This window comes from Perca fluviatilis, chromosome 17, assembly GCF_010015445.1.
Source record: "Perca fluviatilis chromosome 17, GENO_Pfluv_1.0, whole genome shotgun sequence".
NCBI lineage: Eukaryota > Metazoa > Chordata > Actinopteri > Perciformes > Percidae > Perca > Perca fluviatilis.
Genome location: NC_053128.1, coordinates 32,166,194 through 32,176,482, shown reverse-complemented (window position 1 = coordinate 32,176,482; position 10,289 = coordinate 32,166,194).

Sequence of the window (10,289 nt, the reverse complement as noted above, 5' to 3'; positions counted from 1 at the left end):
GGGACCGGTATACCGAATTTGACCACTAGGTGGTCACAGCCGCTCCCGTTCTTTAAATCAATCACACAACGCCGTGGTGCTAAGCGCCGGACGGAGCCACGGTGCCTCTGCTAAATAGCCTCTGGAAGGAACTTGTTTTGGTGGAACATGTGTACGTTCAAAAGTAGTTTTAGTCGTGCAACAGAAGACTCCGATTGGACAGATAGTCTAGCTAGCTGTCTGGATTTACCCTGCAGAGATCTGAGGAGCAGGTAACCATAGTCCCTCACAAATCAACCGGAGGTTAGAACGCCAAAACAAAGAAAGAGGAAGGGGACGGACATCCGCCGAAATGAAAAGACATCTGGTTGAATTCCAACAAACAGTCCTGGAAAATGTCATCGAGATATAGACTAGACATCCCATAATGAGAGTGTAGCGACTCCAGACCACATGTTGGTGGTCACGGCTTTTGTCCTGCAACATTAACACTTTGCCTCATCTCTTTCTAGTTCACTTCTTTTTTCCGGCTTGAACTCCCGAAATGTTTCCAAAGCGCGCCCAGTTTAGTTTTTTTCTTTTTGAGACTAATCCAAAACACATTAACGTTCTAATACACAAAACACAATGAGAAAAACACTAAATGAAACAGCAAGCTGCTGCTAACAAAGCTACTTCATTCAGGAAACAGCGATGCTACCGAAGAACTAAACTAGTAACGCTACGTTCAACACTGCTCGCAACACAAGTTGGATTTAGCCATGATGCCGGCATCACAGGTTGTTAATGTCAGCTACAGAAGACTTCATAGACACAATTACATTACATACTTATCATTCCAATATGCATCTTGCACACTACTTTGCACTATTACCTTTTGCACTTTACATCCCACTCCATGTGTACTCAATCAATCAATCAATCAAAATTTATTTGTATAAGCTTTAAAACAACCAACAGGTATCCAAAGTGCTTCTACATCTTGAGCTAAGAATAGACAACATATGTTGCAATAAGAAGAATGAAATGTAGAAAAACAGTAAAATCATAAAAAGGTTACATAGAAACAGAAAGAGGAAATTGTCACACCACTACATGTGTATTAAAAGCCATTCTAAACAGGTAGGTTTTGAGTTTAGACCTAAAAAGAGCAACATCTGTAATTGTGCGAATATCAGGGGTAACTTGTTCCAGAGTCTACTTGTCTTGATATTATTTGTCTTATTTGTATATTTGTATTTTTGTATATTATGTTGATATGTGCCTATATGTCATATTGTTGTCTCTATTGTACAGTATGTGTCTATATTCTATCTGTCTACTGAATGTTTACTACCACGTTCCGTTTGTTGAATGTCTAGAGTTAGCAATCACCGAAGGGCCAATAAAACTGATTCTGATTGTGAAATGGCGGTCCAGCTAGTTTGCATACAATCAAACTTCGTTCAGCCTCGAGTCACGCCTGACCCGATCCGACCAAACCAACTCTAGGATCCACAAATAATCCACAAACAAGATGATTTCTGAGTAAATGCACCTTCCCATTCACAAACAAACACAACCTAATGTGAATAATTTCTGCTGCGCGCGTGTGTGCGTGCGTCATTGTCTCGTTTCTTTGTCCGACCAACAGTCCTAAATCCAATCAGCTGTTGCTCGATAATATAAAGCAAAGAGAAAAGCAGCAGAGATCACATTTGAAAAGCTGTAATTATCCGTTGATCGACTTATCCGATTAACTGTTTCAGCCCCATGACTTATTCTCAAAATCTCATTCCATCGTGCACATTTGTAAAATTTCGATTTTTGTGAGTGGATCATCTTCTGTCACAACTTCTGAGACTCATGGAGCCGAAGATGAATCGATTGCTTGTGAACTATTAAATTAATAGCCAACTTTTTGATAATCCATTAATCGGTTTGAGTCATTTTTTTTTGTGAATAAAAGTCAAACTTCTCTGATGTCAGCGTGTTAAATGTGAACATTATTCTAGTTTCTTCTCTCCTCTGGGACAGTGAACTGAATTTCTTTGAGTTGTGGACAAAACGAGACATTTGAGGGCGTCATCTTTGGCTTTTTGGGAAACAGGATCCACAATTTTTCATCATTTCTGACATTTTAGAGACCAAGACAGCTAATCCGTTCATCCATAAAATAATCCACAGATTAATCGACTGTAGAAAAAAATCGTTAGTTGCAGCCCTAGGTTTCATTTAAGGCAACAAAAAGAAGCCACAAACAACCTGCTTAATCTGTTTATAGATTCGACTTCTCTGGGTGCAACAACCTGGTTTTCAGTCTGTGAAAACTGACAGTCACAGAACAACAACAGCTGATAAACAGGAGCGTTCTGCTCTATGCTGTCTGATATTCAACATCCAATAATCCCAATAATCCCAACAATTGAGCAATTAAATCCACTGAACCCATCATGTATTGCTTTCGTGGAGCTGAAGGGGGATTTTCTTGGAACTTGTTTGTTTCATCTTGCGGGTAGCTAATCTGTGAAAAAATTGACCTCTCCTGATCCAAATGCCTCTCTATAACACATTAACCCCGCCTTTCTAACAGCTGCCACCCGCTGTGTTTCTGCGCGAAGTGCATTGGCTGAAATGTAACATCCTCTCACAAGCTATTAAAAATCAGACAAAACAAACAAAGAAACACCGCCGTGGTTTAGGGAAGAAGCCAGAGAGCTGCACTCACCTGTCGGCTGTGTGCTCGTCCAGAGACGGTGCTGCATGTGTCTGATGATAGTGTTCACTGCTCGCTCTACACGGAGACGGATGAGTGTGTGTGTGTGTGTGTGTGTGTGTGTGTGTGTGTGTGTGTGTGTGTGTGTGTGTGTGCAGGAAAAGCGCTCTGGAGGTGTGTGCATGTTTGGAGCAACTGCGCAGTGAAAGCTGCTCTAAGGAGCAGCAGAGAAGCTTTCATTTCAAAGCTTTATTATTTAAAAAGGTATAAAATTCATGTGGGATCAGGTCTGCAGACAACATGATGCAGGATGCAGGGGTAGAGCCAAGGTTTGTAGAAACACACAGGTGAGTACCACCCACCCCATAACATAAACACATGAATAGGATTAAAAAATAGCGCAAGGCTGGTTTTAGGATATTTATTATCACAATAAAACTAGCATTTAAAATTTCACTTTATGAGTTTTTAACATTAATGTGCGTTCCCCCGCCTGCCTATGGTCCCCAGTGGCTAGAAATGGTGATAGGGTGTAAAGCCAGGAGCCCTGGGTATCCTGCTCTGCCTTTGGGAAAATGAAAGCTCAGATGGGCCAATCAGGGAATCTTCTCCTTATGAGGTCATAGGGAACGGGTTACCTCCCCTTTCTCTACTTTGCCCACCCAGAGAATTTGGCCCACCATGAGAGAGAGAGGGGGGGCATCAGTGGCTTTCAAATGAGCAAAGTGGCAGTTGGTCAAGCCCACCCCCCCCTCCCACCTTCCCCCCTCTCCTCCTCAATAGCTACAGACACAGAAATGGCACATCTAAGGAAAGCTCATTTGTGGGATGGCTCTAGTGGTGTAATTCTGCCCAAGGCTGAATTTGGGAAAGAGACTTCCAGATACAGTATTAGGGGACCACTAAGGTCTATATAAAAGAGACTTCAGATACAGTATTAGGGGACCACTAAAGGTCTATATAAAGAACATCCAAAGAGACACCATGTCATGGGACCTTTAAATAAGTCAAGTTGAGCTTTGTCTCCTGTGATTTAGAGTGTGTCTAGTCACACTCCTAAAACTACCGAGCAAAAGAAGCTGAAATAAAAACTGAAGGCAGCTGAAATAGAAAGCTGAAAACTGAAGGCGCTAAAACAGAAAAGCCTAAATAAGAAGCTGGAAAAACTGAGCGAAGCTGAAATAAAAGAAAAAAATAAAAACTGAAGGGGCTGAAATAAAAGCTGAAGATATTAATAAATGATTGCAAAAAAATCAATGGGGGGGGGGGGGGGGGGGGGGGAAAATGGGGGGGCGGGTTGTAAAGGGGGCTTGGTTGTTCAGGGGGGGGGGACGGTAAAAGTGAAACTCTCGTTTTGTCAAGACTAAATTAGGTTAGATCAGTCAAGGGGCGATAAATTTTTTTTTTGACTCCCTTCCTTTGGATAATGTTGTGTGGGTGGGGGCATCTTCTCTCTTCTACGCGCTGTTTTTTGTGTTGTGTGGGGTTTTTTTTGCACCCAACTACAGTATCAAATTAGGCCACATTGTTTTACTTTAAATATAACAACTTCACATTTTAGGCGTTGAGTCTTTTTTGTTGAGAGGAGCAGCACAACAACCCATTTCACCCCTCGTGAAGAAGGTTTCAGGAGATTTGTGACTTACGAGGCATTTAATGAACACTTCTCTATTGAGGGGATGTAAGACCATACCTTACAGTTTAGCCACCATGTGTTGCTCGTGCAGTGCCGTCCCAACTCTCTGGCGTTCCCTGTCCTCCTGAAGGTGTATTTAAAGCTTATTCTGGAGGCGTTACGTTTAACCTGAACCTTTAAGGTAAACAAAGAGATTGCAGAAGCCATAAACAAAGGCGCTAAAGCCTAGTACAGCCTCTCCGGAAAATTCCTGAGGCTTGGTCAGCATCAACACAAAAATCCCCCTTTAGCATCTAGTAAGGAACACACGGGCAGAGCAGCAGCTCGAGCCTACGGCTGTAATAAGATGGCGTAGTACTAAGAGTGACAACGGTAGAGAGTCTGAAAGGAAAGACCATAGGATTGTGAAGTTACGTTGGGGGGACAAACAACACAGGACTTTCACCGAGGGGGCCGAAGGAGTTCTTGTCCTGCCGTGTCACTACAAGCATTACATTTTGTAACCCCCATCCACCATTTTTTTCCTAAACCCTAACTTCGTCCCGTTCTTGCGTCGCATGTCGGTTAAGCGTGATCGACCGAACCAGAGCCTTAAAGAGGCCCTACCGAGGCGTTTCTAAATATGGAGCTAAAGCAGACTTTTGCATCAATAACAGCGTCACAGGCATCTGACCAAAAGCCCGTTTTTGGCGGCGTGGGAGTGAGGCGGTGTTGGAACATTTGGGAGTCCACAGCGTCGAAGTCGAGACAAGTCCGAGCACTGCTTATTACCATTGGTGAGGGCAAAGAGATCTAAGCAGGAGATCTTTGAGATTGTAACTTTAAGTACACATTTGAAATACTTTTACTTCTCTTGGGTCTTTTCTTTTGATGTCACGTTCTACTCCCTGCCATCTCAGAGGAAATACGGTGGAAAGATGGTTTTTCATTTCCTCTAAGAAGAGTGCCCCGCCATCTGTTTCCTTTCCTCTCAATCAATCCTCTTCCACTTCGACACTAGCTAATAAGCGAAGGAAGAGTTGGTTTCCCTGTTCTGTCCCACCTGAATCAAAGATCTGGCTGTAGCTAATCTGTGTGAAAACAAATCAAGCACAAAAAACCCCAAAAACAGATGTGCCTCACTGTAAGTCATGCATCTGATGGAAGAATCTATTTTACTAGCTGATACATGAGGTGTGGTTTGGTGTGTCACCTTTCGTCTCTATTGGGGGGTGTGTGTGTTATCAGTACCCCCTTGTGAGAAATGCCACTTGTTATCTTCCCTCAAACGTAAAGCACCCGTTCAATCAACCTCACAAATGAGACATGAAGTGCGTCAGAGCTCACCCAGCCAAATAGCACCCCAGAGGGACTACAACGCTGCTCCAAGCTTGGGACTGACTCAAGCAATTTGCTGCGATAATGACTTTCAAAATCTCGAGATGGACTGAGGAGAGAGAGAGAGAGAGAGGCTGTCCTTGATGCTTTGGAATATTGTTATTTCTGACATTCATGCCAATAAAGTAATTTGAATTAGAATTGAGTGGAGTGGAGGACACTGAGAAAGGCTATGGTGGAAGAAGTTTTTCACATCCATATATTGTTGGCTAGTTTTCTTTTATAACATACCTACATGTGTTTTGTGTGCAGGAATCTTAATGTGTAAAGTAACTAGTAACTAAAGCTGTAACAGATAGATGTAGTGGAGTAAAAGAGTCAATGTTTCTCTCAGAAATGTAGCAGGTAGAAGTAGAAAGTGGCATGAGAAAGAAAGAGACTTGGGGCGTGACTTGTTGTTGAGGACAGAACATCAATCAATTATGTGAGTCTTAGACCAACACACATGGACAGATGAGTGGTGCACTTCAACACACATCAATCTTTAGATAATAATTGCTTTTCACTGCAGCTGTTACTTCTTTCTATTCTCCACAGCCGCCTACTTTTTCTAAAGTTTTATCGGTGTGCAGCTGTCTGTAGGGCTACAACTACCACAAATCCCAAAGTCACAACACTCAAAACTAAAACACAAATGCAAAGCCACAAATTACTGGCTGAAGCCACAACCCGATGCAAAGGCTAAGGTACGCAGCTACAAACACAAATGCCACAATACATCAATGCAAAGCCCCCAACACAATGTAAAGACCACCCAGTGTAAGGACCACCCAAAGTGGAAAACAGCCCAATGGTACAAGGAACCACCAGGTGTAAACCACATGATGCAAAGCTAGACCCTGCAGAGAAATACAGTGCAAGAGACCACACACCAGGTGTAAAGAGCCACCAACACAGATGTAAAGGCCACCCACAGGTGCAGACCACACACATGCAGACCACCTGGATGTAAAGAGGCCACGACACCAGGTGTAGGAGGCCACACCAGTGCAAGAGCCACACCAGTGCAAACCACCCAGGTGTGAACCACGAGCCAGGTGTAAAGACCTGACACCAAGTGCAAGAGGCCACCGGGGCAGGCATAGTGTGAGCCACCAGCCTGGAGTGTAGGGAGCCACCGCTGGAGTGACAAGAGGCCGTGACCTGGGTAGAAGCCGCACCCAGATGCAAAGGCCGCCCAGCCTGCACATGTAAGAGCTGCAGCGTAGTCAGGGGAAGCAGACACCAGGTGCAAAGAGCCAAGTGCAGCCCTGAGGGGCCGCAGCACTGGAGTGTAAAGAGGCCACCCAGCTCTGGAGGGGAGGCCACGACACCAGGTGCACGAGACCACTGACACCAGTGCAGGGACCACAGGCATGGAGTGTGAGGCCACTAGCACAGGTGTAAGGCAAGGCACAGATTCAAGGGAGCCAGAGCACCAGGTGCAGAGAGCTGCGAGCGCAGGTGGCCTGAAATTACGCAGCCAGGTGTAAAGGGGCCACTCAAGCCTGGATGTAAGGGAAGCCACAGCCAATGGCAGGTACAGACACCGCGAGTCTTAAAGGCCATGAGAATACACCACAGATGTGAGGGCAACTGACAGGTACAGTGCGAGAATACAGCACAGATGTAAAGAGGCCACAGCATGGAGTGCAAGGCTAAAGGACCTGCAGGTGCAAAGGCCACCCAGTGCAAGGGGCCGCAGCGGCACAGATGTAAAGGCCAGGCGCAAGATGCAAGGGAAGCCGCAGGCCTGGAGTGAGCCTGGCTGGAGTGGGGAGCCACCAGCATAGGTAAAGGCCACAGCCTGGAGTGTAAAAGAGGCCACAGCACAGATGCCGAAATACCCGGCCTGGAGTACAGGGGCCACCAGCCTGGATGTGAAATACGAGCATGGAGTGCCAGAGGCTAGAACTGATGCAAGGCCACAGTGCAGGCCTTGAAGGCCACCTGACACCAGATGGTAAAGGCCACGGCCTGGAGTGGAATACGAGCATGGAGTGGGAATGCAGCCTGGAGTGTAAGGCCACTGACACGCAGATGTAAAGAGGCCACCGAAGCCTGGAGTGCAAGGCCACGGCCTGGAGTGCAGAGCCACGGCATGGAGTGTAAAGAATACGGCGCTGGTGTTAAGAATACCGGCACAGATGCAAGGGGCCACCGGCCTGGAGTGCAGGAGAGACCACGAGCGCAAGATGTGAAAGAATGCAGCCGCAGTGTAGAAGCCACTTGGCCACCAGATGTGAGGCCACCGGCATGGAGTGCAGTGCAGTGCAGGCGTGAGGCCGCGAGCGCAGATGTGGGGGCCGCAGCACCAAGTGCAAGGCCATGACGCAGATGGGGAATACAGCCTGGGTGAGACCACGAGCATGGAGTGCAAGGCCGACCTGGGTGTGAGGCCATGACGCAGTGCAGGGCCACTGACATGGATGTGAGGCCTGGCCTGGGTGTAAGGGGCCACGAAGCACAGGTGCAGAGGCCACCCGGCACGGAGTGCGAGGCCACCGGCCTGGTTGGCCAAGAGGCCGCGGCACCAGATGTGGAGGCCGCGGCCTGGGTGGCAAGGCCACGGCCCGCAGATGTAGAGCCGCAGCGCAGGTGTAAGAGCTGGCCGCTGGAGTGCAGGAATACCCGAGCGCAGGTGTGAGGCCATGACGTAGATGCGAGGGGCTGAGCCGCAGATGCCAGTGCGAGGGGCCACGCGGAAGCGCAGATGTGAGGCCGCAGTGCCAAGGGGCCGCGGCGCAGATGTGAGGCCACCGGCGCAGATGTAGGGGCCGCGAGCGCAGGTGTGAGGCCGCGAGCGCAGTGTGAAGAGCGGCAGCACCAGATGCCAGGGAGCCACGGCACAGATGCCAGAGACCATGACGTAGTGTAGGGAATGCAGCACGGGTGTGGGGCCTGACGCAAGTGCAAGGGCCACGAAGCGCAGATGCAGGGCCACCGGCCTGGTGCGGGGATGCACGGCATGGAGTGTAGAGGCCGCGACGCAAGTGCAGAGGCCGCAGTGCCAGGCGTAAAGGCCGCAGCGCAAAGGTCGCCGAGGCCACCGGCCACCAGATGTAGGGGCCGCGAGCACAGATTAAAGGCCACCGGCCTGGAGTGCAGGCCACCGAGCGCAGATGTAGGGAAGCCACGGCAGCGGTGCAGAGGCTGAGGAGCGCAGTGCGAGGCCGCGGTGCGAAGGGCGTGAAGGGGCCAGCGCAAGATGGCAAAGTACGGAAGCGCAAGATGCAAGGGGCCGCGAGCGCAAGGTGCAGAGATACGAGCGCAGGTGCCAAAGATACGGCGTAAAGATGGCAAAGTACAGCGCAAGATTAAAGGCCACTGACAAGATTGAGGCCACTGGCCTGGTTGGCCAAGGCCACGAAGCGCAAAGATGCAAGGCCACAGCCAGTTGTGAAACCATAACCTGGAGTGCAGAATACAATTGCAGAGGCGTAGAAGCCACAAACACAGATGCCAGGGAATACGACGCAGTTGTGGGGCCATGACACCAGATGTAAGGGCCGCGAGCACGGTTGGCGAATACTGGCCTGGAGTGCGAAATACGATGCAGGCGTAGAAATACGGCGCAGATGTGAGACCACCGGCCTGGTGTAAAGGCCACGGCCGCAGATGCAAGGAAATACAACGTAGTAGGAATACGAAGCGCAGATTAGAATACGGTTATGGAGTGTAAAGAATACGACCTGGGTAAATAAAGGGGCTGACACCAGATGCAAGAATACGGCCTGGTCTTAGGGGCTACGAGCATGGGTCAAAATTACGGTACCAGATGTAAGGGAATACCGACTGGAGTGCAGAATACAGACGCAGATGTAAAGGCCATGACACCAGATGCAGGCCACCAGCACCAGATCTTGAAACCATGACGTAGATGTAGGGAATACAGACGCAGATGCCAAGACCACGGCGTAGATGTAGGCCATGACACCAGATCGTGAATGACCATGACGCAGATGCAGGCCGAGCCTGGGTCCAGAATATGACGTAGATGTAGGGAATACCCGACGCAGATGTAAGGGGCCAGTACAGATGCGAGGGAATACGACGCAGATGCAAGAATACGGCCTGATTGTGAAATGCACCAGCCTGGATCATAGAATGCGAGCCCGCAGTCGTCGAAGGCCGCAAGCGCAAGATTAGCCAAGGAATACGGCCGCAGATGTTAAAGGAGCCAACGAGCCTGGAATTAGGGAGATACGAGCTATGGAGTCGTGGGGCCACCAACTGGAGTCTTAAAGGGCCACCGGCCTGGGTCTGGTAGGCCTGGGTCACCAGAATACAGGCCCGCAGTTGTGGGGGCCACTGACAGATGTAGGAATACCAACAGATGTAAGGCCATGACGCAAGATTAAAGGGTACGAGCCACCAGATGTAAAGAGCCAATGACACCAGATGCAGGAATACGAAGCTAGATGTAGAGGCCACGGCAGCAAGTGCAGAAGGCTAGGGCGCAGATGCAAAGGCCATGATGCAAAGTACAGCCTGGATGTAAAGAATGCAGCCACCAGATGTAAAGGGGCCACAGCCTGGAGTGCAGAAATGCACTGACACAGATGCAAGAGGCCATGACACAGTTAGCAAAGTACAGCCTGAATGAATGATGCGTGACACGGG